Consider the following 27,227-nt stretch of genomic DNA (forward strand, 5'->3'; position numbering starts at 1 on the left):
GAAGATTTTAAGGAAAATATAGTTATGTTGTGAGTTTTATGAGTGTTTGCTCTGTGGAGCAAGGGACATGTTCAGTGTAATGTGTGAATTCTATGAGCCTATGGCGAGTTTCGTGATATGTTTGCTGTAATGATGAATAACACAGCGATAAATTTTGTTAATTGATGTACTCATGTTAGTAAAGAATTACAAAAACTGCAGAATTTTCTGGTCTAATCAGGTATTTATGAAATTATCATCAAGCAATTCATATGTACATTTGAAATTTGAACTATTTAACACCATGACATTATACACTTTACCCCAGTCTGGTTACCTTCTCAAGGAGATTATTCATTGTTATAGAGAAGGAGATTATTCATTGTTCAAAATCTGAACTTGAATCTCCATACACCAATCCAGGCAACAATTCATACACTATATACCTCCTCATGTCATCCCTGGCCTTCTTAGGTATCTTCATTAGCCACTCTACCACATTCACCTTCGACTTTTTCATCTCTTCTTGATCTATAAACATTGAATACTTATCATGATCCTCAGGCAAATGCCATGAATATTGATAGTAAGCTGTGAAGGGATCAAAAAACACAGGAATGCAACCTGATATAAGAGAATCAAAGACAGATTTTCTAGTTGGACTATCACCAGGAGGTTGTAAACAAAATTCAGATTCCAAGAATAGTTCGATGATGGATTCAGGCTGATCACAACCTCCTGAACTACAATTCTGAAACTTGCATGTTCCAGTATTTGCTAAAGTGCATTGGTTGATCAGCACTGATCTTATACTGTCTGGAGAATCTGGTCTTGCACCTCCTGCAAAGCTAACGAGGTTGTTTCGGCTTGATTGGATGATCTTGAATTGCCATGAGAAGATAACTTCATCGGAGTGAGGATGGAAGTAGGTAGGATGTGGGATTCCAATGTCATTAACATGCCAAGGTTGCCTTTCAATCAGTAGCTTTATCGGGTTTTGCATTTCTTCAAGATTCAAAAATGTACTTCCCCATGGAGAATCATCCTTTCTCCGAAAATCCCATGAAACTTTACCCAAAACAAAGACAGGATCTTTGCCTGAGTTTAAAGCCCATGGTTTCTGCATTTTAAGCCATTCTACCAGTTCCAATGCCAAAGCGTCCTTAACATCAGGAGAGGCATTCTTGAAAGGCCATCTCAAGATGTCTAAGCCACCATAGAATGGAACATAGAATAGCTTGGCTTCATTTTCATTATAAACTCTAAAAGGATGCTTCATAACCCTGGAATGAAAAATTGGTTCCAGAGAATACTGATGAGTGTTGTACCAGGCTTTTCCAAGCTTCGGTATAGGCTCTCCCAGTGCCTCATTCCTGAAAAATTGACAGAAATCCAACCAAGGAGACATATCACTACACTGAGCTACCAAATCCTTGTTAAACTTTGGTGGCAAATCATACACATAAACCCCTCTGCCATCACATGTTGTGAGGCTACTTGAATTTAATATCCATGATCGATGCACTTGCAGATGCTCTTCCACCACCTTCACTACAGATTCAAACTCTGAAAGCATATTGTTATTGTTATGAACAATGTTGCTAACAATAAGGTTTTTGTTGTTCTCTTGAACATCAGAACCAGGAAGATCTTGTGTGACAAGAGCCTTGTCGTCATTGATGTCAACAGGACCATTCTCTCGTATGCCCACTTTGAGTTTATGATCATCAATATTGTTCTCTTGAACAACATAACTGGCAATCTCTTGCGTAACAAGAGTTGCGTTGTTCTTGATATCAACACTAGGAACACTTTCTCGTATGCTAACTTCAAGTTTATGATCATCAACAGAACTAGCATTAATAAGTGGAAGAGGGACATCAAAATTGGGTTGTGCACCAGCAGAAAGGCAATACAGATTTTTGAGCTTTCTCGAGGATACACATACGTGGAGAATGTGACCAGAGATGATGGTAGTGGTAGAAGACCAGAGGAAAACAAGAACCAAAAGAAGAAGTTCCTTCAAGCTAATTTGCTCTGTTTTTAGGGAAGATATTCAACACAAGAAGAGTGTCTTGAACATGAAGGCACGTCTTAGGAGGACTAAAATTGTCCCAAAAGTAGGCTGCACGTTGGCTTGTTAATTGCATTGAGACTTGTTTAATATGCATAATTATGGATTTAAACCATAAGCTTGCATGGCTAATTATAATATTATAATGATGCATACAATGTAGGATCTTGTTGTTGACTTCTCTATTAGAGAATGATTGACTAATGTACAGCTTATGTATAATCATTATTTGATATTATGATGCCAAGAAACACCTCTGGCAGCATCTTGTTACTAAGTAGCTCAATATTTTCTTCAAAATGATGCAAGATCCAATTGGCATTCCAGCTTGTTTCTGCTGCTTATTGAACTAAAACTGCGGATCAATGTTGTTCAATCACTGCAGTAAAAAAGTGTGCAAGGACTATTTATCTTAAAATGGAAATCAGATTTATGATTTTGAAATAAATTTATTTACCTTAAGCCTCTTTAACATCTTCGAGAGCGCCACTTGCATTACCTATATAAAGAATTTTTAACCTTACCATGCTAAGGGTGAAAGTAAAGGCTAATTTTAGATCTTCTCAACTGGAATCAGCTATGCTTTCAATTAGAAATTAGAATATCTCCTATATAATTATTTACATTTCTGGAGCATGCACAAATTTCCTTTTCTAATCTTAGCCGGATATGTTATATATAAGGTTACTTTTCTTACTTTTACAATTTAAAAATCATTACATTAATAAATATATCTGGAGCAAAAATTTTATTTATTTATCGAAATTATTCGTTACCAGAACTTATAAATAGTTGCATTCAGGTACTGTACAAAAAAAATATTTATGAGGATGTTCTAGCCAGTTATTTTCTCTGAAAATAACTCAGAATTATTTTTAGTTGCACAACAGAATTATTATTGTTCTGTACCTGGATAATGGATACTGGCCAACCAGAATTGACAATGTAGAGTGATCTTATTTGTTAAGAAGAGTTTATGTGAAGAAGATGAAGCTGCAAATCAATAACCGCCTTTCTCAACCTTGCTGTGCTATTATAATCTTCTGCAAGTAGGTATAAACACACTTTTAAATATCTTGGTCTGTGTTTATTTGTGTTTACATGTATCTAATCTAATGTGTGTTTCTTCAATTTTCTTAATTAGGCTTCATGGGATTGAATTTGAGGAGATTAATGTTTATATTGCCAAGGGTCAGCAGTTTACTCCTGAATATTCTCAAAAAAAATATTTGGACACTTAAAGTAACTATTGCCCCGACTCCTAGTTACCCGATGTCATATCCTTAATGAGCCTTTTGAGCGAGGAAACTTGCTACCACCTGAGCATGATATACATGCTATTCTCTAATCTTTAAGTCATAAGGTTTTGGGTGAGCTAGCAAGTTGCCATGTATAATATAACATATCTAGTATATTTAAGTGTTTCTGTAACTTGATATTGCAGTTTTTAGGTATAGCTCTAGATCAGAGAACCCCAAGTATTTGCAGAGTTAGCATTATCTTACAACACAAATACTGATATAATTCACGTCTTTAGTCAGTTTATATTTAACGTAATTGCTTGCAGACTCGTAGAGTGTGTTTTGGTGCCTGTTTGTGTTATATTACTACTAAACACTGGTATAATCAGAAAGTTGATGTTATCATCTTCCAAAATACTGCTTTCAGTAATAAATTCAATGGGGAAATTGCCAACAATTGTTCATGGAAGTTACAAGCTCTTTGAGAGGTACCGTAACTAACTTGCCCTTGCTAATGGACTTTTACCTTTTTATATATTTCTTATTAACTCAACTTTTCACAATTAATTTGTTTCATTGCCTTGTAAATTGAGGTTTTTTTGTTCTTCTTATCAAAATGCATCATTCAATATGAAAGTTATTACTTTGGTTCTCCAACTAATAGAAAATCTTAATTCTCAGACCTGACTCCTGAGCATGTTAGATTCTTATCTTACCAAGTTTTAGTTTAGTTGCATCTTGAAGTCATTAAACTTGAAGAACAAAACCGAACTTTTATAATGTGCAGTCATGCAATTCACTAAAAGAAAAACGGCTAAATATGACCGAAATTTTTCAGTCATATTTAACTAAAATTGATCGCTAGTGATCATATTTAGTTAAATATGACCGAATCATGTCGGTCTTTTTTAGGCTGGTCAAATTTAGCAAAATCGGTCAAATTGGTCAAATTTAATTAAATTTGACCGACTAAATGTGACCGCTCAAATTTGACCAATTAAATTTGACCGCCTAAAATTGACCGACAGTAGTCAATTATATTTTTTCACTGCTAACATCAAAATTTTAAAAAATTTGAATTTCCCGCTTTTTATACATAAACATAACCAACAGCGGTCAAAATTACAAATTTGACCAAATGGCTCTGAGTCAATTTTATAAATTGATTAATTGATTATCGGGTCACATTTATAAATATGACACCATTTTTGGTTGGTCATATTTATAAATATGACGTCCATTAGTCAAAATTAATCGATGAATTATTAAATATGACATTTTTGTTTTCTGGTCAAATTTATAAAATCGAGTGATTTTACTCAAATTTAACAAGCAAAATACCAAATGTAATTAATTTGTCAAATATATAAGAGGATACAAAATATACATATATAGAAGAAGAGGATACAAAATTCTGTTATATTTACATGTCTCTGCTTATAGTTAGATACCAGGGGAACCACAATCATTCTACATACTTTTATATCAGACAGTTTACAAAAATAACTACACAAATTATGGCTTTATGGCTAAACAAGAATGTTTCAACAATTAAAACATAAAAACAGCACTAAAGCATAGCTTACAATAGCCATCAAGTTGCCAAGTGTAAACAGCAAAGTAAATTTGATGGGATAGGCAAACACAATCAGTCACTGCAAAAAAGACATCAAATGTAAAAATTAGATTATAGTGAACAGTCCAGAGAAGGCACATATAGATATAGCACATAGCACATTGATGTAAACAATATGTGTGAAGATAATCTGCGATTAATACAAATAATCAAACAAGTGTGTGCGTGAGTAAACGAAATCAAATGGAGGAAGAAAAGATATAAACAGAAGAGAGATCCTCGAGTCCAGTTGAAACTGTCTCCTTAAAGCTATTTCGCCTCTCACCGTATGTGCGAGTCGATAGCCTCCCAGGATAAAACGAGGTAGCGGCGGCGTTACGGATAACGAGCACCTTCAGCGAGCTTGAACGGGCACGAAACTATCACCGATAGAGAGAGATTTGTGTTTAGAGGCGAATATGTTTTTGGTGTGTCTAACCCTAACGCCTTAGAGGTGTTTATATAGGTGTAGATAGACTTGTGCGCTACTCTTTTCCATAATTAAATATCATTAATTATGGAATCGGTGTAATACTTGCAAACTACTCTATTCCATAAATAATCTGAAACAGAATCAGATTAAATATATCAAGACATACACCATATCAATTAATCTGAAACAAAATCAAATTAATTTATGCCATAATATTTGAGCCAAATTCTAATGGAAAATAATAATTTCCATTATTAAGAGAATATCATCATATCTCACACATCTTTTAGTCATAATGCTCAAAAATATGACTTACCAATATGGGACTTATACCCATATTTTCCAACAATCCCCCACATGGGTGAGATTGGTGATCTTAGTAGCACACACCAGACAGACAGACAGACAGACAGACAGACACGGAGTTTGACTTGGTGATAGTTTCTTCGATCAGATATAGCATACGATAGGTAGAGAATGCTCCTTGAACCTTCGCTCGAGTAAGCATACCGACTTTACTGGTAGACAGTAGACGTGCTTGTCCTTGAACTGTTCGACCGTTTATGTAAACGATAATATACTTATCACTATATCGTTTCTGACTCGTTCAGCTCTCATGAGTATGTCCATTTTGGCCATGGAACATCGTCCTGGTTCTGCAGAAGTTTCTAAAGAATTGTGCCTCGCAATTCTCCTTTGAAGCGGCCCCACTTCTCTCCCACATAGGTGATCTTTATCTTATAGAGTAACCCGCGTTTACTCAACTGAATTCCATGCGTTCACTCCTGAGCTCCATGTATTCATCAAAGATCATTAAAGGCTCAAAGCTTAACCTCGTACCTTACGGGTCTCACTGTTTCCTCATCATAGGAACAGGCCAGGGGTTACCCCCACAGTGATTTGGTCATCATGATTTAGTTGTCCCATTGAACCAAGTTCTTGGGATCTCCAGTCAGCAATGGTTGGGTGTCCACCATGATGCCGTTAAGCAATAGGCTTAAGGCCTATCCCTCTCGATGATTTCTCAACCACTTCTCTTGATAACCCTTTGGTTAGTGGATCCGCGATATTATCCTTTGACGGTATATAGTCAATAGTGATAATTCCGGTTGAGATCAATTATCTAATGGAACTGTGTCGTCGTCGTATATGACGAGACTTTCCATTATACATCGTGCTCTGTGCTCTGCCAATAGCGGATTGACTATCACAGTGAATCCCTATTGCAGTTACAGGCTTTGGCCATCTTGGAATATCCTCCAGAAACTGACGTAGATATTCAGCCTCTTCGGCGCATTTATCTAGTGCCACAAACTCAGCTTCCATCGTGGAATGAGTTATCACCGTTTGTTTTGAGGATTTCCATGATATTGCCGCTCCAGCTAATGTAAACACATAGCCACTCGTAGACTTAAGTGCTTTCTTGCTAGATATCCAATTTGCGTCAGTATATCCTTCTAATACTGCTGGGTATCTGCCATAGTGCAGTCCATAGTCTCGAGTTCCCCTCAAGTACCTTAGTACCCTTATAATCGCTTTCTAGTGATCAGCTCCCGGATTACTCGTAAACCTACTCAACTTGCTAATTGAGTATGCAATGTCTGGTCTTGTACAACTCATGAGGTACATCAGACTACCAATTATCCTCGAGTATTCCAATTGGGAAACAGCTACACCTTTGTTCTTGGATAGGTGCAAAGTCATATCCACAGGTGTCCTAGCTTTCTCAAAGTCATCCTTAAGAAACTTCTCAAGGATCTTGTCAACATAATGTGGTTGACTTAATGCGAGACCCTCTGATGTTCTAGAAATTTGAATTCCCAGAATTACATTTGCTAGTCCCATATCTTTCATGTCGAACCTTGATTTCAACATGTCCTTTCACTACACCAGAAACTGAATCAGACAACACCTGTTACACAATGGTGGCCAAAAAAACTGTTGTCACAAAAAATTAAAAAACGGTTAATTAGTAGTTGACCAAAAAGCCTTGTATCATTCTGTTTCACACAATGGTGATTCAACTTATTCAAAAATGTTGTCTAAATGGTGCCCATGTGCTCCAATGAGACAATGGTTGTATTCATCCTCATTGTGTGACTTCTATTGGTACAAGTGTTGTTTAGGTCACAATAAACCGGTGTGCTTTCTATTGTTTTACACAATGGGTTTTAAGGACTGTTGTGCAACTTAGACAATGGTTTTCCGGTACCAATGTGTTATTTATTTGAGACAATGGTGCAGAAAAACCAATGTTAGAAACAAAGCATAACAGACAATAGTTTATCACCTCTGTTGAGTAAAAGAGTTTTAGACAATGGTGTCTTACTCGTTGTCTGAATAACCTGCATTAGAAAATATGTTACAACAACTTTCATGAAAAATCGGTGTCTAATTTTCAGAGGGTTTGAATTATTTTTACTGTAAATTTTATTTATATAAAATTAAAAAAAGTCACATTTTCTTTATCGTTGGATTATGAATAGACTATTCTGAGCCGTTGATTTACAAAAAATTAAAATTTTCGTTTCCCCCTGTATTTTATTTAGATTCCCGCCTGAATTTTTAAAAAAAAATTGAATTTTTTTTGAAGGTGATTTAGGTTTGGAAGAATGATTTTCTAAAATATAAGACAATAGTTTTAAAATTAAACCATTGTACGAAAGTGTACAAACAAGCCTTTTTTTTAGGAAACCATTGTGTCATGACATCAACCTTTTTGACAAAATATAAGGCAACGGGTTGGGCGAAAATCCATTGTAAGAACCTATACAAACAAGTCTTTTTCGTTAAAGCCATTGTCTATTGACATCAAATTTCTTGACAATCCCAAAGACTTGAATGAGACTTGAATCGTTACCGTACGCTTTCAAAATATGCTACAAGAGAAGTGATTGGCATGTAAAAACTCATATTATCAAACACATGTTTAAATATCACTAAGATTATACGAAATAAATAACTTATATTTTTTCCTTATAATATGTTGTATTGTAATCATATACGTACGTAGATCCCGTCATTACTTTCGAAATATAGTCGATAACTATACATATGAAAGATTCGGGACTTGTTAAGTTTACGATATTACATAAAGACACCATATGAGTAAAGAAAAGTGAAACGAGCCATTTAATGTCGATCCAGTTGAATATTTCAGTTTTTCTTAATTTAATTCGATACAGGGGTTTAAAATTTGGAAGAATGATTTTCTAAAATATAAGACAACAGTTTTCAAATTAAACCATTGTACGAAAGTGTACAAACACGCCTTTTTTGGGAAACCATTGTGTCATAACATCAACCTTTTCGACAAAATATAGCACAACGGTTTGGGCAAAAATCCATTGTAAGAACTTGTACAAACAAGTCTTTTTCGTTCAAACCATTCTCTATTGACATCAAATTTCTTGACAATCCCAAAGACTTGAATGGGACTTGAATCGATACCGTACGCTTTCAAAATGTGCTACAAGAGAAGTGATTGGCATGTAAAACCTCACATTATCAAACACATGTTTAAATATCACTAAGGTTATATGAAATAAATAACTTATATTTTTTCATTATAATATGTTGTATCGTAATCATATAGGTACGTAGATCCCGTCATTACTTTCGAAATATAGTCGATAACTATACATATGAATGATTCGGGACTTGTTAAGTTTACAATATTACATAGAGACACCGTATGAGTAAAGAAAAGTGAAACGAGCCATTTAATGTCGATCCATTTGAATATTTCGTTTTTTCTTAATTTAATTCGATATAGGGGTTTAAAATTTGGAAGAATGATTTTCTAAAATATAAGACACCAGTTTTAAAATTAAACCATTGTACGAAATTGTACAAACAAGCCTTTTTTAGGAAACCATTGTGTCATGACATCAACCTTTTTAACAAAATATAAGATAACGGTTTAGGCGAAAATCCATTGTAAGAACATGTACAAACAAGTCTTTTTCGTTCAAACCATTGTCTATTGACATCAAATTTCTTGACAATCCCAAAGACTTGAATGGGACTTGAATCGATACCGTACGCTTTCAAAATGTGCTACAAGAGAAGTGATTGACATGTAAAAACTCACATTATCAAACACATGTTTAAATATCACTAAGGTTATACGAAATAAATAACTTATATTTTTTCGTTATAATATGTTGTATCGTAATCATATACATACGTAGATCCCGTCATTACTTTCGAAATATATATCAATTTTAGTCATATGAAAAAATTATTAAAAAATTTGAAATTCATCTTGCATGTCAGGATTAGAAAAATCCGGTAAAAGTACCCCTCCCGACAACGAGACTCGTTCCCGATTTACAAGATTAATTTTTAAAATGATTTTTTGGACGATCCAACCGTACGGATGTTAAGATATATCAATTTTAGGCATATGAAAAAATTATTACAAAATTTGAAATTCATCTTGCATGTCAGGATTAGAAAAATTCGGTAAAAGTACCCCTCCCGACAACGAGACTCATTCCCGATTTACAAGATTAATTTTTAAAATGATTTTTTCGATGATCCAACCATACGGATGTTAAGATATATCAATTTTAGTCATATGAAAAAATTATTAAAAAATTTAAAATTTATCTTGTTAGCGTTTTTGAGGAAAAAGAGGTAAACAACTCCTTAAAACAAGATTCGATGCCGATTAACGAAATAAATTTTTCAAATGATTTTTTGGACGATCCAACCGTACGTATGTTAAAATATATTGATTTTAGCCATGTAAAAATATAATAAAAAATTTCAAAATTTATTTTCCTTGAGTTATAAAGGAAAATGAGGTAAAAGTACAACTCCCTAAAACAAGATTCGTTGCTGATTAACGAATTGATTTTTTGAAATAATTTTTTGGACGATTCAACCGTATGGATGTTAAAATATATTGATTTTAGCCATGTAAAAAAATAATAAAAAATTTCAAAATTTATCTTGCTTGACTTTATAAGAAAAATGAGGTAAAGGTACAACTCCGTGAAATAAGATTCATTGCTGATTAACAACATATTTTTTTCAAATGATTTTTTGGACGATCCAACCGTACGGATGTTAAAATATATTGATTTTATCCATGTAAAAAAAAATTCAAAAATTATCTTCCTTGTGTTTTAAAGGAAAATGAGGTAAAAGTACAACTTCCTAAAACAAGATTCGTTGCTGATTAACGAAATAATTTTTTGAAATGATTTTTTGGACGATCCAAACGTACGGATGTTAAAATATATTGATTTTAGCCATGTAAAAAAATAATAAAAAATTTCAAAATTTATCTTGCTTGACTTTATAAGGAAAATGAGGTAAAATTACAACTCCCTAAAACAAGATTCGTTGCCAATTAACCAAATAATTTTTTAAAATGATTTTTTTGATGATCCAACCGTATAGATGTTAAGTTATATCAATTTTAGTCATATGAAAAAATTATTAAAAAATTTGAAATTCATCTTGCACGCCAGGATTAGAAAAATCTAGTAAAAATATCACTCCAAACAACGAGATTAGTTCCCGATTTACAAGGTAATTGTATAATATTAAAAACATTCATGTATAAAAATATTATTATTTTTAAATAAGAAAATTTTAATTAATTCTTTTACACTAATATGTAATACGATAAATATAATTAAATAATAATATTTTTAAATTAAAGAATTTATTAACCTATTTACACATTTTAACCCAATTTTCCCATTCCCTCTCATTAAATTTCATTTCCCCCTTTCACCAAATTTCATTTCCCCCCATATCTCCCCCTTATCTCCACTGATTTCTGTCTTATCTTATCTCTGACTTTCTCTTCTCCCTCATTGTTCTTGTGCCGTTCTTTCATCTCCGATTTCTTCCCTCTCCAGTTTCTTACCTATTTTTTTTTAAAATCACATCGATGCAGTGATTTTCATCAATCGCCTCATTTGTTGATAGTAATCTAGATAGGGAATGGGTATTGAATAGATTTTAATATCAGTCTGGGATGGGGAAGAAGAAGATTGCAGCAGATAGAGAGTTTGATGATAAGAAGATATTGGAACAACACCAGAAAGCTAAACACTTTAAATGTCATCTTTGTTAGAAGAAGCTTTCTAATGTTGGTAGCATGTCTATTCATTTTTTTCAGGTTCATAAAGAGACTGTTTCCAAGTATATACATCTCTCGCTCATCTCTCTCTCTGATCTCTCTCTCTCTCTCTCCCTCACTCCCCTCTCCCTCTGTATTTGTATATGATTTGGATTTTGTTTGGATCGTAGGTTTGTGATTTGGTTGTTTTTATAATTTGTTTACTTTGGTTGATATGTTGAAATGCCGAATAGTTTTTGTAATTTTGTTGAACGACAGCTGTTGAATTGAATAACACTTTTGGCACTTGAAAAAAAAATATGATAAGAGTTTGATGGTGGGGGAATTTTCCGCCCTGTAATGCTGACTATGGTATTAGTAAGGACATAAATTCCTATATACAATATTTTCAATTCTTCAGTGTATCTAAGAAATTAAGTATTGTACCATTATTGGTGCGCTTAATGTAATTTGTATATTGTGTGTACTTTCAGTTATCTAGAGTATCTGCAATCTCTTGAAGAGAAAATTGATCTTGACTGGAATTAAATCTCATCATCCTTGGGGAGATCAGTAAATGTCTATTTTCAAAGGAAGGCTGCCTGATAAATCTTACTGCTGATGGAGAGAACTTGACAAAGTTAGAGAAGTATGTTGCCAAGTTTCTTGAATCTCTTCCAGCAAGAGAAGTCTATTTCATGTACAAAAACTGGTAAAATTACTTTCGTATTGTGAAATAAGTATGTTTATGATTGTGGGTTGGAATATGTGTTGATACCTGTTGCTCAAATACATCCCTTAATTAAAGGAAATGGTATTGTCATGTTGATTAAGGGCTACCCTTAAATGAGATTTATTCTAATTACATTAGTTTCTGGCATTTTTTCTACAAAACCGCAAGGAAAAATCTCTGGCACTGCTTGCTCAGAATTTTGTCAAGCTTTTCCTTCGTTCTGGTGTAAGTTATGCTAATCTTTTACATACCTTTTTCAAGGTCTAGTTGTTATTTCAATTATATGTTCTAAACTTTCTTGTCCCTTTAGGCGGATATTATCTCCCTAGACAGTGCTGCAACAGCATTGCCCGGTGATGTGCATGATTCAACAGCTATGCGAAGTAAATGACCTTGCCACTGTTCACCATACAATCTAAATTGTAGATGATCTACTGTACATTTATTTTCCTCATATAATTAAATTCTACAGCTAAAGCGAGGCGCCTCTATGGCATTACCAATGTCTTTGCATCTATGAATCTTATTGAAAAGGTTAGGTATATTCAGGATTTACTGATGTGAGAAAAGGCCTAAGATAGTTGTAAAATGAATCTAATTTTTCCTAAATACGATATTGTGAATTTGTAGGTCCGTCATCCAGAAAGTGGGAAACCAGCATTTAGGTGGTTGGAGATGAAACAGAAATCTAGTAATGCACATGAGCATGGTTCTGGTTCAAATGACACCATGATGAGGGTGTTTGGAACTGAGATAGAAAATACTGCCTCAAAGAGATTCACAGATTCTATATCCAACTGCAGGTCTAGTGAGAAGGTACATGTGCCAATATATGCCAAGCAAATTAATGTGGAAACTGAAGATGATGAGAACTCATCAAAACAGCACCAGGGGAATCTGCCTAAGGATCCAGAACGCGGGGAACCAGCATTAAGGCGGTTGGTGATAAAACAGAATTCCAGTATTGGTTCTGATTCATATGACACCAGGAGGAGGGTGTTTGGAAGTGAAATTACGAATACTGCTTCAAAGAGGTTCAAGGACAATTCTTTATCCAAGTGCAGGTCCAGTGAGAACGTAATTATGCCAACATATGCCAAGCAACATAATGTGCAAAAAGAAAATGATGAGAACTCAATGAAGCAGCAGCAGAGGCATCTGTCTAAGAGTTTTGTGTTTGGTCCTTTTACTCAATTATTTGTAATTTTTACAATAGGATTAAGACACAGTTTTATTTTAACAATACTATTTGATTTGTTTTAAATGAGTTTGATCTGGTACACAATTGTGTGAAAGCCATTAAAAATTATTAAAACCATTGTATGTCTTACTTTATAAAATTATTTTCTTCTAACAATATCTTGGTCATTACAAAAACTGTTGTAAGCATAGCTGAAACACAATACCCCAAAAATAAAAAAACCGTTGTCTAAAGTATTGTTTTCTTAATAAAAACCATTGTTTAACTAGATGAAATTTATACATAAACTGTTGTAGGAGTAAATTCGCATAACACTATTTTTAACTATTATGCCTCTAAATTGTTACAACGGCTAAGAAACTGTTATTTGTAGAATATTAGAAAGGGTCATATGCGTTGTGTGAATAAAATAAGGCAAAGGTTTTATATTCAGTTGTGTGATGTATTTGTTACAATGGTGCGTAACCATTGTACGAGTGCCAAACACACTGCCCCCGGATAGACAACAAAAAATTCATCTTTTAGACAACGGTGGAAAACCATTGTCTGATTCAATATTTCTTGTAGTGTTTGTAGATTTGATAACTTTATCATTGCTTCCAGCAATAAGTAGATCATCTACATATAGTGTCATCATGACATAGCCATTGTCATTCTCCTTGACATAGCTGTTCTCGTTATCCTTGTAATAGGCACAACTATCACATTCATTGATTTTGAAACCATTGGCCAGCACGACCTCATCAAATTTTTCATGCCATTTCATAGGCGCTTATTTCAAACCATACAATGATTTCACCAATCTACACACTTTCCTTTCTTGTCCTGGGACAACAAACCCTTCAGGTTGTTCCATATAGATTTCTTCATCTATGTCTCCATTTAGGAAAGCTGTTTTCACATCCATTTGATGTACAGTTAGATTACGCATTGCAGCAATAGCAAACATCATCCTTATGGACGTTATTCTCGTTACAGGAGAATATGTATCAAAGTAATCAAGGCCTTTTTGTTGCTTGTATCCTTTAATTACAAGTCTGGCCTTATACTTATCAATAGTGCCATCAGTTTTCAACTTCTTCTTGAAAACCCACTTGCTACCTAATGGTTTGCAACCAGTTGGCAAGTCCACTAATTCCCAAGTATGATTTTACATAATTGAATCAACTTCATTCTTGATGGCCTCTTTCCACATAGGCCCATCAGGTGAGGTAACCGCCTCCTTATAAGTTTTTTGGGTCACCTTCTTCGAGCAAATAGGTCATAAAATCAGACCCATAGGATTTCTCTGTTCGTCATCTTTTGCTCCTTCTCACTACCCCCACATTTTCGTCTTCACTTTCGTCACTCTCATTATCGTCATCTACAGACTCATGAGATCGTTTAGACGTCGTAGGTTGTTGGTTTCCTGGATTACAGGGAAACATCGTCTCAAAAAATGAGGCATTCCTTGATTCCATAATGGTATTCTTTTGAATATCAGGAATCTTGGATTCATGAACAAGAAACTGATATGCAGTGCTGTGTGGAGGATATCCGATGAAGACACAATCCACAGTCTTAGGACCTATCTTCACCTTCTTCGGTGTAGGGATCAGTACCTTTGCAAGGCACCCCCACACTTTCAGGTGTTGGTAACTTGGTTTCTTTTTCTTCCACATTTCATAAGGACTTACATCCTTATTCTTGCGCATCGTAATATTTAAAATATTATTTGCGCTTAAGATGGCTTCTCCCCACATCGATTGTGGGAGCCCAGAGCTTAACAACATCGCATTCATCATCTCTTTCAGAGTGTGATTCTTCCTTTCACCCACACCATTTGACTGAGGGGAGTATGGTGCAGTGACCTCATGGATTATACCATGTTATGAACAGAATTCCCCAAACGGTTCAACATATTCACCTCCACGATCACTTCGTATCGTTTTGATTTTCTCAGTTTGTTGTGTCTCAACTTCTTCCTTATAGATTTTAAATTTATCTATAGCTTCGTCTTTGCTTTTCAACAAATATACATAGCAGTATTTTGTACAATCATCAATGAATGTAATAAAATACTTGTTTCCTCCTCTTGTTGGAGCGAATTTTAAATCACATATGTCGCTATGTATTAGGTCTAGCACTTTGGTGTTCCTTTCCACACGTTTAAATGATGATCTCGTTAATTTTGCCTCAGCACAAGTCTCACACTTATGTTTTGGATCGATAGTAAGTTTAGGTATGTATTCTTTTGCACTTAAACGTCGTAAAGTGTCATAATTTACATGTCCTAATCTAGCATGCCATAAATTAGGAGACTCAAGCAAGTAAGCAGAAGAATTCTTCATTTCATTATCGTCCTTAACGGACATTACATTGAGCTTAAAAAGCCCATCAATTAAATAACCCTTGCCTACAAACATACCACTCTTAGACAAAATAACTTTATCTGACTCTATTACAATGCGAAAGCCATGCTTATTCAACAGAGAACCAGACACAAGGTTCTTGCGAATATCAGGCACATAAAGTACATTCTTCAAAGTCAGATTCTTCCCAGAGGTCATCTTCAGGATCACCGTGCCTTCACCCTCAATGGTAGAAGTTGCTGAATTCCCCATGTAGAGCTTCTCATCAGCATCGGAAGCTTTGAGGCTAGAGAAAACCGCCTTGTCTGAGCAAACATGCCTAGTAGCACCAGTATCAATCCACCATTCACGTGGATTAGAACCGACCAGGTTCACTTCAGAGACCGTAGCACAGAGGTCTATGTCACCCATCTCCTTGGAGATATTCTCTACCATGTTTGCTTCTTTCTTCTTGTTGGGCTTCTTGGGCTTCTTGCAGTCAGAAGATCTATGCCAACTTTATCACAGTTGTAGCACTTCCCTTGAAATTTCGACTTCGAAATCCCTCCCTTGGGTGCCAGCTTTGCCCCTTTACCAGAATTAGCCTTCTTGGGCTTGGAGCTTTGAGCATGCTCCACCATGTTTGCCTTCTCAGTGGCAACGTTAACTTTCTTCTCGGACCCTCTGTTGTCTTCTTCAATACGAAGTCTAACAATAAGATCCTCCATAGACATCTCCTTTCGCTTGTGCTTAAGGTAGTTCTTGAAATCTTTCCATCCAGGTGGAAGCTTTTCAATAACAGCAGCAACTTGGAAAGACTCACTTATGACCATTCCCTCAGCATGAATGTCATGAATGATCACCTGCAGAGGATATAGCACATAGCACATTGATGTAAACAATACCAAATGTAATTAATTTTTACATTTTTACATTTTTGTAAAATCGATATAGTTCTTACATTTTTGTTTTCTGGTCAAATTTATAAAATCGAGTGATTTTACTCAAATTTAACAAGCAAAATACCAAATGTAATTAATTTGTCAAATATATAAGAGGATACAAAATATACATATATAGAAGAAGAGGATACAAAATTCTGTTATATTTACATGTCTCTGCTTATAGTTAGATACCAGGGGAACCACAATCATTCTACATACTTTTATATCAGACAGTTTACAAAAATAACTACACAAATTATGGCTTTATGGCTAAACAAGAATGTTTCAACAATTAAAACATAAAAACAGCACTAAAGCATAGCTTACAATAGCCATCAAGTTGCCAAGTGTAAATAACAAAGTAAATTTGATGGGATAGGCAAACACAATCAGTCACTGCAAAAAAGACATCAAATGTAAAAATTAGATTATAGTGAACAGTCCAGAGAAGGCACATATAGATATAGCACATAACACATTGATGTAAACAATATGTGTGAAGACAATCTGCGATTAATACAAATAATCAAACAAGTGTGTGCGTGAGTAAACGAAATCAAACGGAGGAAGAAAAGATATAAATAGAAGAGAGATCCTCGAGTCCAGTTGAAACTGTCTCCTTAAAGCTATTTCGCCTCTCACCGTATGTGCGAGTCGATAGCCTCCCAGGATAAAACGAGGTAGTGGCGGCGTTACGGATAACGAGCACCTTCAGCGAGCTTGAACGGGCACGAAACTATCACCGAGAGAGAGAGAGATTTGTGTTTAGAGGCGAATATGTTTTTGGTGTGTCTAACCCTAACGCCTTAGAGGTGTTTATATAGGTGTAGATAGACTTGTACGCTACTCTTTTCCATAATTAAATATCATTAATTATGGAATCCGTGTAATACTTGCAAACTACTCTATTCCATAAATAATCTGAAACAGAATCAGATTAAATATATCAAGACATACACCATATCAATTAATCTGAAACAAAATCAAATTAATTTATGCCATAATATTTGAGCCAAATTCTAATGGAAAATAATAATTTCCATTATTAAGAGAATATCATCATATCTCACACATCTTTTAGTCATAATGCTCAAAAATATGACTTACTAATATGGGACTTATACCCATATTTTCCAACAATATGAACCAAACATAGGCTAATAAAAGCTCTAATCTTACATCATAAAGCTATAAACTCTGCCGTACCAAAATATTACTCCCTCTGTCTTTTTCTTCATTTCTTTACACTTTCCTTTTTGGGATATCCCATTCATTTCTTTACATTTTAAAACTTACCAAAAATAGTCAATGGGTCCCTCCACTTTCCCACTTTTTTCCCTTTTCACACTACTTTTACCCCACTATCTCCCTTTTATACATTAAAAATCAATGGGGTCCACCACTTCACCAACTTTTCTTTATATTTTTCACTACTTTATACATATTTCTTAATCTCCGTGCTCAATCGTTTTGATAAGAAATCAAAAGGAGGGAGGGAGGACGGAGGGAGTAGTAGATAGACAGACTCATTTGGATCATACATATCTCTAAAACTCCCTTTTTTTGAAAGCCCGTTTTAATATTAGAGAATCTATTAGTGAAAATCAGAATACTATTTTACAATAAATTGGACTTTAAATTCGAGACCTCCGGGATTAGGCTCTATACTCGATTAGATTATAACCAAATTTCCCTACACAAACACTGAATTTACATAATCGCCATTAACAACTCTACATTCTATACAACAATACAATTTGTCATCACAATGCAAGTAAAATATAAAAACAGAAACACGAGAATCAAATAGTGAATTAAAAGGTCACACCAAAAGCATGATGACTAAAGCAGTAAGCGAACTGGCAGTGAAAGCATATATTCTCTGGTAGATTAAATTAATATCAGGTAGAGTAAATTTAATGAATGAAATTTTGATTTTAATCAAGATCAGGAGTGTGGATTAATTAACCTGTAGATAAAAATAGAGGTCTTGTGTATCATATAGTAATTCATCTTCTCCTTCTTCTTCTCCTCCTAGAAATGATTGGTTTAGTTTATTCCATATTATTTTGGCTTGTGTAGCTGTGTGGGTATTTCAGCGTGTAGATAGCAGCTGTTCCGATCTATAGCTTCGCAAATGTATTAATTAGAGGTTGGCCAGATTACAATAATTCACAAAAGAGACACACATGCCTTCAATATGCAAAAGTAGAATTATCTAATGATGAAGTTGAATGATACGTAGGTCGTATGGTATAACAGGTAAGGGAAGGAGATATAGGGTTGCTTACTTGCAAGATTAGATAATGATTAAAGGGTCCTGTTCCCTGACAATCATGTGTCAGGGAACCCTTAATCAACACACTATCTCCTGGCCAGGATTAAAAAAAAATACGCTGGTCCGCGCTTTTTTCCCGTGAAATGCTACCTTTTGAAATTGAATTGATTGTTCTTTGTTCTTTGTTTACTTCGAATTGATTGGATTATAATTTTGTATGTATATGTAAGTATGTGTGTATATGTAATTCGACCCCATTGATTGTGTTTTTATTTTGAACCCGATTGTGTTTTGAACCCGATTGTGTTTTTGTTGAACCCGATTGTTGATTCTTTGTTGATTATGTCCGATTGTTTGGAAGTGTTTCTGCGATCCTAGACATGTTGTTTTGTACTTGTCTTATTTTGATTTCTAAGTTACCTTCAGAGACCAGGACAGTGTTCCCTATGTATGACTATGAAAGTTTCTCGGACAAAGGTGCAATCTTGTAATTCGACTAAGAATGAACCATAATGATAGAGTCCGTAGCTTACATTTATGCCAATAGCCATCTGCTCATAGAAATTTGGAATTGAGATTTGATTGATTGAAATGTGTTGGTTGAGATTTGAATTAACAAGGCCTAAATTTTGTTACATTCTGGTTCTGGTACATGTGGATGTGATTATACGGTCAATTTTAAATGTGGAAGTAACTAACGTTAAATTGTGTGTTTATTGTTTCAGGATGGATAACATATTGCAGGGTCCAGTTAGTCATGACATTATCTTTGATAACTCCTATCATGTGAGTTCGGATGTTTGGGATGGACATGAGCGGGGTCCTTTGTAGTGTTATTGTGGGAACAGGAACATGCGTAGGTGGGTTTTATCTGATGCAGAGAAGGACTTGTTGCATAGCATTGGTTTTGGTGTGTTTGCAAATCCGGGTGTGGTTTTGCAGAATGATGTCAGGCTTGTCACGGCACTTGTGGAGAGGTGGCGTCCCGAGACCAACATCTTCTTCATGAGACAGGGGGAAATGACAGTGACTTTGGAGGATGTTGGCTATATTTTGGGTTTACTGGTTGCTGGTCATGCGTTAGTTGGAGACGGTCTGGACAGTGGTTTAACATATTTTTCGAAACAGTGGTTTGAGCCGTTGGATGAGGAGGAGGTGAAGGCGGGATGGGCCAGAGCCGACATAAAGTACACTTGGTTGTATCAGAGATATGGGAGGGCTGATCCGGGTCCTGATCCGAGGAGGATTGCTATCCACACACAGGCATACCGGCTCATGGTCGTTGGTTCTGTTCTATTTCCTACGAGTAGTAGGAATGTGGTGCACCCGAAGTACATTGGACACCTCCGCTATCTTACGGGTGTGCAGAGTTGGTCTTGGGGTTCTGCAGTTCTTTCATATCTATATAGGGGGCTCGAGCATGCAGCACAGAAAGGGGCCAAGAGGATTTCCTGTTGTACATGGTTGTTGCAGTTGTGGGCATATGAACGGTTCTTGATTGGGAGACCACTTCCTGATCCTATCAGGGATTCATATCCAGTAGCTGAGTTTTGGGCTAGACCGGTAGATGAAGTGGTAGCTGAGGAGGAGGAGGAGGAGGAGGAGGAGGCGGAGGCGGAGGAGGAGCCTAAAGGGAAGAAGGGGAAGGAGGTGAAGGGGAAGGAGGCGAAGGGGATGGAGGTGAAAGGGAAACAAGGGAAGGAGGTTAGGGGGAAGACGGTAACGGAGGTGAAGGAGGTTAGGGGTAAGGGTAGGGGAAGGGGAGGGAAGGGTAAGGTGCAGGCTGATGTTGTTCCTGATGATCCTATGGATGAGGATGCTCCTGGGACTGGGATTGTTGTTAAGAGAAAATGGGCTATAGGTAGGCGTGATAGTAGATTGGCGCCTCATCATAGTTTGCCACATTATAGAGGCGAGTTTGATGGAGTAGCAGCTGATATTGTGTCTTGGACGCCATATGCCCACTTTTACGAGGTGGAGGAGGATTCAGATGGGGATCATGACATATCGGCTGAGGAATGGGAGGCTCATTACTTTGGTCTTGCCAGGATTCCAGTGCTATGCTATGATGTTGTAGAGTATCAGCATTCAGACAGGGTGATGAGACAGTTCGGGTTCAGACAGGGTTTCCCACGGTCACCTGTTAACATGACAGAGTATAGGAAGCCTATGATTCCGTTTAATCCCTATGACTGGCGAGGTATATGGTTTGCTGAGATTGGTGAGTGGACCCGTTTTAGTCAGCACCCCGAGGTTGTAGTTGCTCATTATCCAGACGCAGTGGATGACACAAGCTACATGCAGTGGTACTCGGGCATTGCACGGATGCGTGTTGGGAAGCCACAGCCATTGCCAGAGCCACAGTACAGCACCCGGGAGTTGTTTAACAACTCCCAAGCATTTGACCTTGTAAGTTTGTTAATAATTATTTCCCCGATATTTTGTAGAATTGTTTCCTCCTTTGCATTATAGTAACATCTGATTATATGCCACAAATATATTTTGCAGATACAAAAGGGGTTGGCATATCTGCAAGCTATGGATAGTAGCATTCCCCCTGAGTATGAGCAGGAGTTTGGGAGGATTGCCCCTATGTTTCTTGAGCCGTACTGTAGATTCATGCAGGATGTTAGAGGTCCGACATATATGGCTCCAGTGTTCCAGCATGTTTATCTTTCTCCCGAGGCGCTGAGGCCTAAAGTTGGAGAGACTCGAGAGGCCGATGTAATTGACATGACACAGCCATCTCAGCAGGTGTCACAGGCCCCGACACAGGAATCTATATTTGGAGCAGGCTCGTCTTCCAGGGCTGAGAAGATAGATATTCGCCGCCCTGTGGAAGAGAAATGGGATATAAATAAGAGACTAAAGTGGGAGAGGATGGACGCTATTAGGAGGGATTGGGGATTGGGTGGTTTTCCCGGGAGTGGTCCTATTAAACACGATCTTAAGTGAACCTTGGACACAAGTGTTATGCAGAGTTTGGAACCCAAAGGATGGCTAGATGATAGGATCATATATGCCTACATGGTATAATCTTTGACCTTCTTTCATTTATGTTTTTCTTTTTGTTTCATTTATCGTATAACATGTTTCTTGCAGTGGTTGTTGCGTGATCGTGAGGAGGCCATAGCTGCCGCGGGGGTGTATCCGAGAATGCCTTCATACTACTTCATGGATCCACTTTTTATGGAGTTGGCGAAAAAAATGGACTACTCACGTCCCTATTCTGCAAGGACCATGCATTTCTTTGTTAATTGGGCGAGTTGTGGGGTAGGTCCACCAATTAACCAGGTGGACTACATATTTCCTCCTGCGAATGTGAACCAGAACCATTGTATTCTCATGGTATTTTCTGTGAAGGAATGGGGCATGATGGTACTTGATCCTATGCACTTCAACGCTCAATATCCCGAAGAGGAAGAGTGCGTGGTAATAGTTCATCGATGATACCTTATATTGTAATTTCTAAATCTTTCCTTATTGCCTACGTGAACTAATTTTATTTTTTGTTGTGTGTTAGGTTGGAGTTGTTGGAGGAATGCTTCGTTATGTTGGCAAGAATAGAAATGTCCTAGATGAAGAGCCTTTAGTTCATGTTTGGGATGCAATGCCTAAACAAGATAACTACTCAGATTGCGGTGTGTACGTGTGCAAATATATGGACTACACCTTGCAGGGATATGACCTGGCCAAAGTGCATTGGGATGCCTCGGACGTGGAGATCTTTCGTTATAGGATTGCGAAGGAGCTTCAAAGAGGGATGGCTAAACCCATACCAACACATCGCATGAGGCAAAGGATGGAGAGGGTAGCCGGAAAAAGTAGTAGTTAGGTCATTCATCTAGTTGTGTAGTTTAGTTGAACTTGTGACTTAATCTTATGCTTGTGTAGTATATTTGAACTTGTTTCGTTACATTTGAATATCATCGCGTCCCCTTTATTTGGTTTAATGACAATTGACACTTGTTTCGTTTCTCTCGGTCGTTTATCGAGCGGGTCCCTTTCCCGTCCCCTTTTTAGTTTTTTATTTCTATTTTTTATTGATTTGTATATATAATGGCCCCCATACAGTTGTGTGCAAATTTTAAAAGGTTTGGAGAAATATCAAAATTTGAGGTTTTGTAATTTTTTGGCGATTTGGCCCATATTTGGAGGGGTGCCTAAATTTGGCGAATTTTTTTTCTTATATTTTACAAGTTGCTGTTGTTTGATTGTGCATAGAATGTTGCTTGGTTGGTTGGTATCCTGTAAAACAGGTGGGATGTGCCTTTCCAGAAGGAACATTTCCAAAAATATTTCTATCCTTTCCGCGGAAAATAAGCGCGGAAGGATTAATGCTTTCCGAGGTTATTTTCCGCGGAAAGGACAGAAAGATTCTGGAAATTTTATCCCCTATTTTATGTGAAATCTGTAAAATAATGATGTATTTCAACTATATGAACTGGATTATGCAATAAAATGTTGATTAGAATATTGTTTCTTATGACTTCCAAAATTTAAGAAGTACTTGACTATATTGACTAACATATGGTCATTTTTCCAACTTTGCATGTAAATTCCCATGCATGGCAAGCATAAATATTACAAAATAAAGTTGCATTCTATTTCATATCATATTGAAAGAGTTGTATTTCGACATAATAAGTTTTCAAGTAATGGATCAATGACAAATTAGAAATTACATAATTGTCGCAATTCAAATCCAAATAAGTGCTTAACTTGTCTAGTTTGACAAAATTACATCGAAATAAAAAAAAGACTTAAATAAAGGGAATTCTCGTATAAATGGAAGCGGCATGTTGCTCCAAGGCGGTGTTCAGTCGCATGCAACGAATTTTATGACGTGTATTATAATCCTCTTCTTTCTCACGCATAAATTGTCTTTCTAATGCTTTTTGTGCACCCTCGACAAATTCTTTCAACCCCGTGCAAGACCCTACATAAGCATCAAAAAAGGCATTCATTCCTTCGCTTCTTGAAGTTGTTTTTTGCCCCGCGGAAAAAATGTTACGTGTATAAGCATCAATCCACTTATGCTTCAATTTATACAAGCCTTGCAACCATGTATTATCCTCCAACTTGTACTTCAAGATCAATGCTTTCCACCTATCCTCAAAAAAATTTTCGGTCAACGAGTGATATATGCAATTGTTGAAGTCACCTTTAAATTCCTCCTTTGCATAGTAGGTTGAGAGCTTCTCCGGAAATTTGTTACTAATGTGCCACGAACACAACAAATATGTCATGTTCGGTAGTTGAGATTGAATTGCCCCCGCCATCGCTTGATCTTGATCGGTGATAATAGCCAAAGGTGCTTTTCCTTCAACGACCTCTAACCAAGTACCTAAAACCCACTCAAATGTAGTCTTCAATTCATCACGCATTAGTGCAAAACCAAAGAGAACCGATTGATAGTGATGATTCACCCCGGTGAACGGCACAAACGACATAGCATACATATTTGTTCGATATGTTGTATCAAATGCAACCACATCACCAAATTTTTTGTAGGCCAACAACGACCGGGGGTCAACCCATAAAAGACACTTCAATCTTCCTTCTTCATCAATTAGAGTCCGAATAAAAAAATTTCTTCCACTTTCCTCTTTTAACCTATGTAACAAATCCAATCCCGGTTGCCATCATTCAAACCCAAATTATCTTTTCTAAAATCTCGCACGACATTTCTCAAGTGTTGGGCATGAAACCCTACTTGCTCCTCTCCTTCATGCATTTTTCTAAATATATTCATTTGTTGTCTAGGCGCAATACTCGAAACATGTAAACTCTTAATTAAATTCTTTTGGGCGGCGGTTACATGTCGCTCCCTTTTTATCAAATTCATCTTAGAAGGCGACACAACATCGTGATTGTGATTTAACTCCAACGATGTTATCTCCCAATGCCTTGTATTTCGCCAATTAATCACATAGATCCCAAATTTACATCCACTTCTAGGAAGTTTATCTCTACGCCTTTTCTTCTTCTCACTACTGACACTTCCTATCAAAACTTCTTCATCCTCTACGGGTTCTTTATCGCGGTTTTCTCCCGCTAAATTACAAACATAAGTACGAGCATATATTGTTTTATCCACACGCCTTTGTATATTTTGGATTTTAATTGCAAAGCCATTTTTCAAAGCATAGGCCCTAATTATATTTTTAGCGGCCACCAAATTAGGGAAATTTTGACTCAAGAAAGAAATTATAATATTTTCTTCCCCAACAACACTCTTATCCCCACCCTCATGCACAAACTCACTATTTTTATGCAAATCTTTATTTTCAAATCTATGTTCACTAACATAAACATTTTCATCACAATCATCAACAAGGTTAATATAATTTATATTATCATTACGTAGGCAACTATCACTAATATCAACAACCTCACTATTTACAATATTATCATTTTTTCTCAAAGCTTTTCTATCTTGAAACCGAACAAACATCTTATCCATAACTAAAATAATAAAAAAGTAAGAAATTGAGCTTACCAAATGTAATTAGTGAATAAGGATGAACAAAATCAAGAATTCCCCCAAATTTGCTCTCCAAATTGACAAATGCTGCACAAAAATGAAAGTGTGATCGTTTTTAGGGTTATAAACTGCAAGTACAGACGTTCCGCTAATATTATCCGCGGAAGGGAAATATGTTCCGCGCAAAAAAATGCGGAAAGGGTAGCATTCTGCGGAAAAAAAGCGCGGACCGGCGTATTTTTTTTAATTCCTGGCCGTTGGATCCACGATCCAACGGCCAGGAGATAGTGTGTTGGTTAAGGGTTCCCTGACACATGATTGTCAGGGAACAGGACCCATGATTAAATATAAGATATATTTTAGCAATCTAATGAAGCTTGTGTAACTGCAGTAGGACCGTGATATACAGCAATAGCTAAGTTAAAATGACTTTAAACTAAAATAATTCAAGCAAAAGATCCAATTAGTCCCACCCATTTATGGTGTTCAGCTGGACATCAAGTGTCCATTTATACACACATGTAAGCTTGGTTTGAACTATTAAGAGTGCTCTTTATGACTTGAAATTTAAAGTCAAACATACATGTATAGATAAACAATACCAATTGAAATACCCTAAACAAGTAAAACGAATTCAGCTAAATTACCAAGTTAATTAAATCAGATGAAACAACCAAAAAATTAAAAATAAATAGTTGATGAAATTTTAAAAATCTAACAATATTATCTAAAATAGTAGAACTCGGAACTTTTCATTTGGATGTAATATCATTCATAAAAAATGTGTGAAACTCAATATATAATAATTTTAAGAATTTCGACTAACGATACAGTAATATTTTTGATATAAATTTTTAAATGAGTGACTCATTTGAGTCAATTTTGTAGTTTTGTAATCAGTGACTCACTTGATACATTTGGACGCAGTAAGTGACCTATTTGATAATTAACCCCTATAGTATATGGTTGTGGATTTGTTTATAAATAATAATGTAATTGTTTACTGTTGGTGAGATTCGACCTGAAAACTTATATGTATCTTTATTAATAATAATATAAATATTTATTGTTAACGTGATTCGAACCTGAGAACATATATATATATATCTTTATAAATAATAATATAAATGTTTGTTGTTGACGGGATTCAAGAACTTATGGAGTGTATTTTTTTAGTATTTGGATCTAACGGCTTCTGATTATTTGATGAAGAAGATTCGACGGTTGTGATCAAAAGGGATAACCAAAATGAGGGGATAACCAAAATGAGGGGTTAACTAAACTACAAATTATACTCCATTTTGTTTATTATAGTATTGTATTATATTGTATTGATTAATGTTATTAATTATTTTTTAAAATTTTATCATTTTGATGAATAAAGACAAAATTAAAAAATCATCCTCAAGATTTCTCAATTTTAAGTTTGTTATATATATATATATAAATTATAGCGAAAAGAATTAGAGAATTATATACGTCCCTTGTCAAGAATTATAGTCTTATCTTCTATTAAGCAAAACAAATTTAACAAACAAAAACCTAATTATATTTCATAAATTAATCTCAATTATAATTACCTCGTACCATTAAACAAAATTAATCTTGACAATATTTCTTAAAATAAAGAGGGATATTGCAAATTAAATATTGCAAAGAATTAAAAAAGTCATGGAACCCAGGCCCTAGGCATTCTGCTAGTTAAATAGGAATCTTCTTCAATTTTGGACAATAATCTGTTTGAAATTGTTTTAGAGAAGGGAAAGCTTCGTCCTCAACTTCCGGTTCTTCCAGATTTTGGAAACCATATAATATTAAAATTTGAAGACT

At 35.7% G+C, this 27,227-nt stretch overlaps 1 long non-coding RNA gene and 1 pseudogene across 1 annotated transcript in view; one reads left to right on the top strand and one right to left on the bottom strand.

The window, feature by feature from the left end:
- Positions 1 to 27,227, top strand: part of LOC141671305 (uncharacterized) — a 328,936-nt gene that overhangs the window by 33,441 nt on the left and 268,268 nt on the right. The window lies entirely within an intron of this gene.
- Positions 299 to 2,179, bottom strand: LOC141671507 (xyloglucan-specific galacturonosyltransferase 1-like; annotated as a pseudogene).

Source organism: Apium graveolens, chromosome 7, assembly GCF_009905375.1.
Source record: "Apium graveolens cultivar Ventura chromosome 7, ASM990537v1, whole genome shotgun sequence".
Classification (NCBI taxonomy): Eukaryota; Viridiplantae; Streptophyta; class Magnoliopsida; order Apiales; family Apiaceae; genus Apium; species Apium graveolens.